A 7036-nucleotide genomic window follows, 5' to 3' on the forward strand; every position below is an offset into this window, starting at 1 on the left:
CAGTCCCTGCAGGCAACTTTTCGCAAATTGAAAGAACAAAAACTTTAAAGCAAGCTGCTGCAACAGAGGCTGTCAGGCCACCTTGATCACAAACTATGCTACCAACCCAGGCAGAGCAGCACAGAGCATGAAGACTCCTCTTTTGCACAGCTATAACCTTGGCTACCACAGCGAACACTTTTTACAATAGGTCCTTGGGAAGGCAACTAGTGTAGTTTTAACTGCTGATAGGGTCAGATTAAGCAGGTAGGAAAGAGCAGGGGCACTGCTTGGCAGGTCAGCCCTGGGTGGACTGCTGGCCTCCTTGAATCCCTGATAATCCACTGGCTGTAGTCAGACTTTGAGTTCATTTCCGGTACAGATCGTGAAACCCATCAATGGCAAGGGCAGTCAGCAGATGTGCAAACTACTTAGAATAAAATCTAATTTGTGACGCTGAAAGTGTTCATCTGTGTAATTTTTTGTTCCTTCAAGTACCCATGCCTCATGTTAAGACATAATCTGAAAGAGTTAAACAAAATCTCCACCTGAAACAAAATCAAAACCAAAACACTAAAAGAAAAATTTCAAGTGATGAAAGACAGGTGGGGGGGGAAATAATTCTGATTTCTCACATCTTGAGCAACTTGCCTAAGTCTGTTGCAAACCCAGCTGCAAAAATATCTGAAATAGATGGAATTTTGTGAAGGCAGAATGTGTCCCTGAACACTAAATGATGCACAGTTGCACTAGTCCAACACTGCACACTTTTCAACATTTAAAAACTTAATTTGCCTTGCAGATAATCATGACTGGATGGAGAAGAAGCTTCGTGACATCAGCTCTATGTGCTTCATGCAGTCATTAAATGGATTTGAGTTTTGCTTCCTCTGTAAAATACATAATCCTATAGGGGAAAGCAAAGCTTCATCTGTAAAACAGACCCTGATTCATAGTACTCAGGGATTCCGAAATGGGTGGAAGGTGATAGAATGAGAGCTAAAATGCATTATTTCTACAAAGGAGAGGGGGAGAAGTCTGGAGGAATGGAGCTGCATAATTAGGCTGGTACTTGCATCCACAGAGCATGTAGAAGGTTAAAGTCAGACCAAGCCCACAAGTGTCTCCAACACAACGTGGGCAGCATTGGTTTGTGTGGTGCAGCTGTGCTAAACCTCGAGCAAATTCACTGGCCTCACACAGCAGAAGTAAAAGGAAAATCAACCCCAAAGCTTCATTTCCACAGCAATGCTCTGAAGAGTACTTGAAATACAGGGCAAAAGGGAAAGAGGGGGAGAGAGACTAATACTAACTTGGAAAATTCTTGTCCTGCTTTAATTCTATTCATATGAAATACCTGATAGCTGAGGATGAGAGGTTTGCCAGGATGAGAGGTCCTTCAACAAAAGTATCTCCTTAGAGACAAGCAAAAAACACATTCTGCTCTCCTTCTCACTAGGAAATACAGGTAAGAAGTCTTCTTTTCTCCCTACAAATATTTATATTTTCTGTCCCACCAAGAGAAAAAAAGTGACATTAAAGAAAAAAAAAAAAAAAGCCAGGGTGCGCTTCTGGGTGATTTCTGTGCTAGTAAGTTCAAATAAACAAGCAAAAAAGCCAACCCAAACCAAACAAAAAAAATCCTTTTCCCCCACTTTCAGTTTGTTCAAAGATATCAATGAATTTATATCTTTTTTTAAATCTTTCTTTTGTGCAAACCAGCCATTTTTAATGAAGCCCCAGCTTTGGCATAAATAATTACTCTTCTCTGCCTGTGGCCTTAATGCCTAACTGGCTACAGCAACAGCTTCACATGCAGTGGACCTTCTCTTGTTCTGGGCTGAGCCTTTGTTGTGCTCTGGGTAAGCAGCAAGATGGAACCAAGCCAACCAAGGGCCTAGGGGTGAGCCTGTCCCACCAACAATAATCTACCAGTCCTTTTTCTGGCACAGGATTGCCTGCCTTTCCACACTGGCAGTGAGCGTGGGTCAGAGGTACCTGTCAGTAGGGGCAGGCAGTGACAGGCAGGCATGCAGACAGGTTAGAGCTGCCTTTGCAGGAAAGCCTGCAAGTCACAGTTAGCTTGAATCTCCCTTAATGTGCAGCAGTGGGAAAGATAATGGCAGCAACTACCTGGGTGTATGCTTAGCAACACAATCCGTGATGCATCTTCACTATTGTTGGTACCTGGTAGAGCTGAGCTGAAGGCACAGAAACAGGAGGGAGCTGTGCAGCATCTGCAGCTCCCACTGCCTTAGACAGGGCATCTGTTCCTCCTGATCACTTTTTGTTTTGCAGAGAGGCTTCTTCAAGTCTTCAGTACCACACAGGCAGCAAGAGGAGGGGATCCTCCTTGTGTAAAATAGCCTTTAGCTGTCTTGCCTTGCTTATCCTTTTTATTGTTGTGATATGACTTGCTGTTCTGTTCCCAGGTTGCCTTATCTTGCAGACAAGGTCCTCCCTCACTGATTAGCACAAGGATTCATTCCTCTTGATCGTGCTCTCTTCTTTTCAGTGCAAAATGCAAGCTGCCTACTTTTTTAATCAAAGAGATACGGGCTAGAGCAGGATGCCCTGCTCTGCTAGTGAACTGGAGATCTGGCTGTGGAGTAAGCTTGTGCTATGATTTTCTCAACTGTGCTTTAATTAATTATCACACTGCTGGCAGTGCCTGCTGAAGTCAGCTAGCTGTCTCGCCAGAGACAGCTTTCAAAATGTAATGCCAGGGCAGAGACATTCCTGCACCCTTTTGGGGTGGCGGGTTGAGGGAGTGTAAGTCCAGCTCCCTTCTCATTGGCCAAGTATGGTCCCCCTTGCTGTCCCTCACATGGCTCTCGAGCCCTGCCTGCAGTAGGTTAAAGATGACGTTGTCTGAAACTTTTGCAAGGTTACGAAAATGTGCAAGGGCAGGGGGTAGAAAGAGAGAGGCTCTGGCCTGTCTGAGAGCACTCAATCCCACCAGTGTGCAGGCGGCCGTAGGGGCAGGAGCAAGCACCTGCACCTTGCCAGCAGAGGGCCTGGTGAAGAGACTTTAGCATCTCTTCTCTCTCTTGATCTCCTGCATTTTTATAAACTCATCCCTCTAACCATGGGAATAGAGCCTTCTCACTCAGGTCCCAGCCTGGCAGTCTGCTTTCCTGCTTGCCAAGGGGAGATGGAGTAGGATGAGAGAGCAATGTACAGCATCACCAGTATTGGAAAATGAAAGTGTCATTTCCGTCTCAAGAAATGTATCAGGGAAGAGAATCCTCTTCTCTGGGCTCTACAGCAAGGGAGAGGGTAGTCGCCTGCTTTCTGGTTTTCCTTTATTTTGGTCTGCAGGGCTGACAGATGGTGTGTGGTGCAGCCAAGGCTGGATTCCAACTTGTATCTCCTTCGGTCGTTCGCAATTTACTGAGAACAGATTCCTCCTTGGGCTGACATTTCCATCTCATCCCAAAGGGGATTTGTTTTAATTTTCATTTAAAGTTTAGGCTGAGTTAGCGTTGCTGTTCTGGGATTTTGCAACTGGTAAGTAAAACCTCCTTCCTGGCCCAACACTCCTGCTGTGGACATCCAGTCCAAGTTTTCATGGAGTGAGGGGTGTGCTCCCAAAGGACAGTTCAGCCTGCCTGTGGTCCAAGTACACTTGCAGTGCCTCCAGGACCCCCAGAGGGATCCTGTGGAGATTTTGTGCTCCTGACTTCTATCTGCATACATTTTTAGGTCTCACAGAGATTTAAAGGTTTTGAGCAAAGCTTGAGCTCAGTTAGTGATCTGTCTTTAAGCTATGTACAGGAAACAGGGCAAGTTTCACCATGTAAACTATATGTAACCATAGACAAGTTACGCCAAGTTGGAAAAGTACATTTTCATTGGGGGCCCTTCATTCAGAGAGAGCTTGTGAGGGAAGTACATCAGCTTGGTCTTCAGGGCACCAAATGTTGCCATCATTGTCATCCACTCATGGCAACCACAAATCAGGTGAAGCTTTTATTCTGTTTTTTAAAATCCCAAAGTGCTCAGTCTGGCAGTTCTAATGTGAAAGGCACATACCTGTTTGCTGGAGGCATTGCTACGTGGCATGCCAGATAAGAGGCACCGTCCAGCTCCTCCTGGAGTCCAGAAGCATCAGCCCTGGAAGCAACAAATACAGCCATTCCACATCAAGGTCCACTGCACAAGCCACAGCACAGACCGAACAGATGGAAATTTAGCTAGTCTCTGACCCCATCTTTTCCTGACTCTCCCCTGCTCTGCCCCAGTGCTTCCTTGGGGCCAAAGCAGACATCAGTGAGACCCTGTTGCTGCTTAAGAGGAAACCACCAGCAGCAACTCGTGTCCTTTGCAGCTCCTAAGGCCATGAGTAAGCACTCTACAGAGGGAGTAGGAAGCTGAGGCACCAAAGATTGAAATGGCCTGCCCCAATGCTATGTACAAAGTTCAGAGCAGAAAGAGATGCAGAACCCAGACCACCTTCAGCAGGGCAGGGTCCTCACCTCCTGGCCTTCCTGAGGGCTATGAAACCAGAAGAAATAATAGAAAGCAGGAAAAGTATTTCGTGTCTTCATCTGCTCTGGACATCAGTGATATTAGACTCCACCAGTGCCTTCACCTCCTCCACATTCACATCTCCCAGTGCATCCTTGAAGACCACTGGGGAATTTTTGTTTTCATGTCTAGTGGTGAAAAAGTAGTCATGTGTGTTTGTACACAAGCCTGCAGTTGTGTAGATGGTCAGACGCCAAACAAAAATGGCTATTCTTACAAACCTTCCTGCTTACTTACTATAGCAGCTACCTCAGTAAATGTCCCTGTGTTTAAAGTTATAAAGAGGCCATTCAAGGGATAACTAAAAGGCTTAGAAATCGGCTAGGATCAGACTCCAGGCATGAATTAGGTAATGGTGTATTAGCATAGCCTGTTTTTCTGAGGCAGCTGATAACATTGTAACTAACCAAACTATGACATAAATTTGCCCCAGGAAACAGGCAAAATAGCTCTGTGGGTTGTTTCAAATTACTTATCCTGTGGGAATTTTAAGAATTCCTATTAAATAATTAGGAACATGTGAATTTCGTTTCAAATCTGTCTGATGGCATGAGAACTCTGGGAATGCAGCTTTTTTAAGGAATATTGGTTCCTTTGTTGTTGAGTGAACTTCTTCCTCAAATTTTCTAGGGTCATGATGTTTGAAGTAATTCACATCCTTAACTATTATTTTATATTGGAGTAAGAACTAGGGCCTCCAGGCCTTTATATATAGGAACACTAAAAAGTTTTTTTGACCCAAAAATCTTGGGAAAATAAAATCAGCTGGAAAAGGTCCTAGTGCACACAGCATTGTGGACTCACACAGTTGAGGTGGGGATGTGGAAGCAGAGAAAGCTCCCTCTGACAGGAGGGAAGTTCCCAAGAATGCATTTGCTTTGCTGGTGGCAGCAGGCCCCCATGCCAACCACCCACCAGCCCCCTGGACCACAGAGTAGGCTGATCTTTTGCTGGGCAGGAGAGAACATCATCAGCTTGGTGCTGCCGCTGATGACACGTCTGTGCTGCACCAAGGCCTTCATTACTAGACCTAAGCTTGTCCTCTGCAGGGAAAATAAATTATTAACTCTTCACTGCTGTTTAACATTTTCCTCCAGACACTAAGGCTTTCCTGAGGCCATTTTGCTGTAAACCTGATAAAATTTTGATTTGCACAAAATTTCCCACTGGCCGCCCAAGAGCCTTGGTCTTCTTGGTGCTCAGCTTTGCCACTCAGCACTGCTGGATGCCTCAGCCTCCCTCCAGCCCGGGACCAGACAGTGATTTCCCATCTAGTAGCTGTTGCATGGGTTGATATGCAAAAGGCAGTTTCTATCTCTTCTGCATGTCAGACTGCTCCAAATACAGTTGTTTTTTTTTTCTGAGGGCATCTGCGTTTACTTACATAGTCATGGAGATAGTGTATTTCTTTTCCTTAGCAGCCTAGAGAGAAGAAAGCTTTGTAAAAGAAAGAACTAACCTCATCTCCTGGAGACACTTGGCTGTGTGATGCTTAGGCACCTTGGAGGACAAAATGTAGGGCTCTCTTTGGCAACAGTCTTGACCTAGGCATGAGCTTGAACTCAGGTCTTAGAAATGCCACCTAAAACCATAAGTGCCACTGCAGTAAATGTGAGGAGGTGCTAGGAATGGGATGCCCTTCCCCACAGGAGAAATGAACTGTGCCTGAATGGAGCCCACACATACCTGGTCCACCACATGGAGATGCAGGGGTGCATCCATTTGCAGACATACGTTTTAACCCTGTGGTTTTCTGTGGACATTGGGCTGAAGTATAAAGTTGAACTGACAGACTTGAGAAGAAGCTGTAGAAAACACACACAGCAGAAAGACTGAACACTACTTGATCTACCTTAAAAGCTGATAGGCTTTCTTTGTTTTGTTTCAAAAGACAAATGATGGGGTATTTTTTATTTGCCTTCTGGTATTTGGGTTTAACATTCTCATCTTCAGAATCTTCTCTGTGGCCATGAAGGCTAAACATTTACTCTTCTGTAATGCAAGCTGTGAGTTGCAAGTAGTTGCAGGACTGGAAGAGGAGTCTTTCATAAACTACCTGTTTCCACAAGATTTGCTTTCATTCCTTAGAGCTGCAACCCTTCTTAGAATTAGTGAACAGATCACAACCTGCCTCTGCTTTTCTTTTGCTTGTTAATCTCTATTTATACTTACTGAATAATTCTGTTCTCATTTATTTATGTGTGCCAGCAAACTAGTGGAAGGCCACCCTCTGACTCCTTCAATGGTACATATCTGGGTATTGTGGACTGTCTTCTCAGCCAAGCAGGGATTTTTCGTTGTTGTTCTGGCCAGTGTATCTCTTTTCCTTAGCAGCCTGGAGAGAAGAAACCTTTGTAAAAGAAAGAACTAACCTCAGAGGAGTTTCCACCTGTGACATGGAAAAAATGTTTTGTATATAAGAGTTTTTCTATCACAGGTGAGATCTTTCCTTGTCTTTTAAGGACATTACAGGACCCTGATTAGAGGGGAGAATCACCCTGTATGTTTCTTTGCAGGCAATTGAAGA

Source organism: Apus apus, chromosome Z (assembly GCF_020740795.1).
Source record: "Apus apus isolate bApuApu2 chromosome Z, bApuApu2.pri.cur, whole genome shotgun sequence".
NCBI lineage: Eukaryota > Metazoa > Chordata > Aves > Apodiformes > Apodidae > Apus > Apus apus.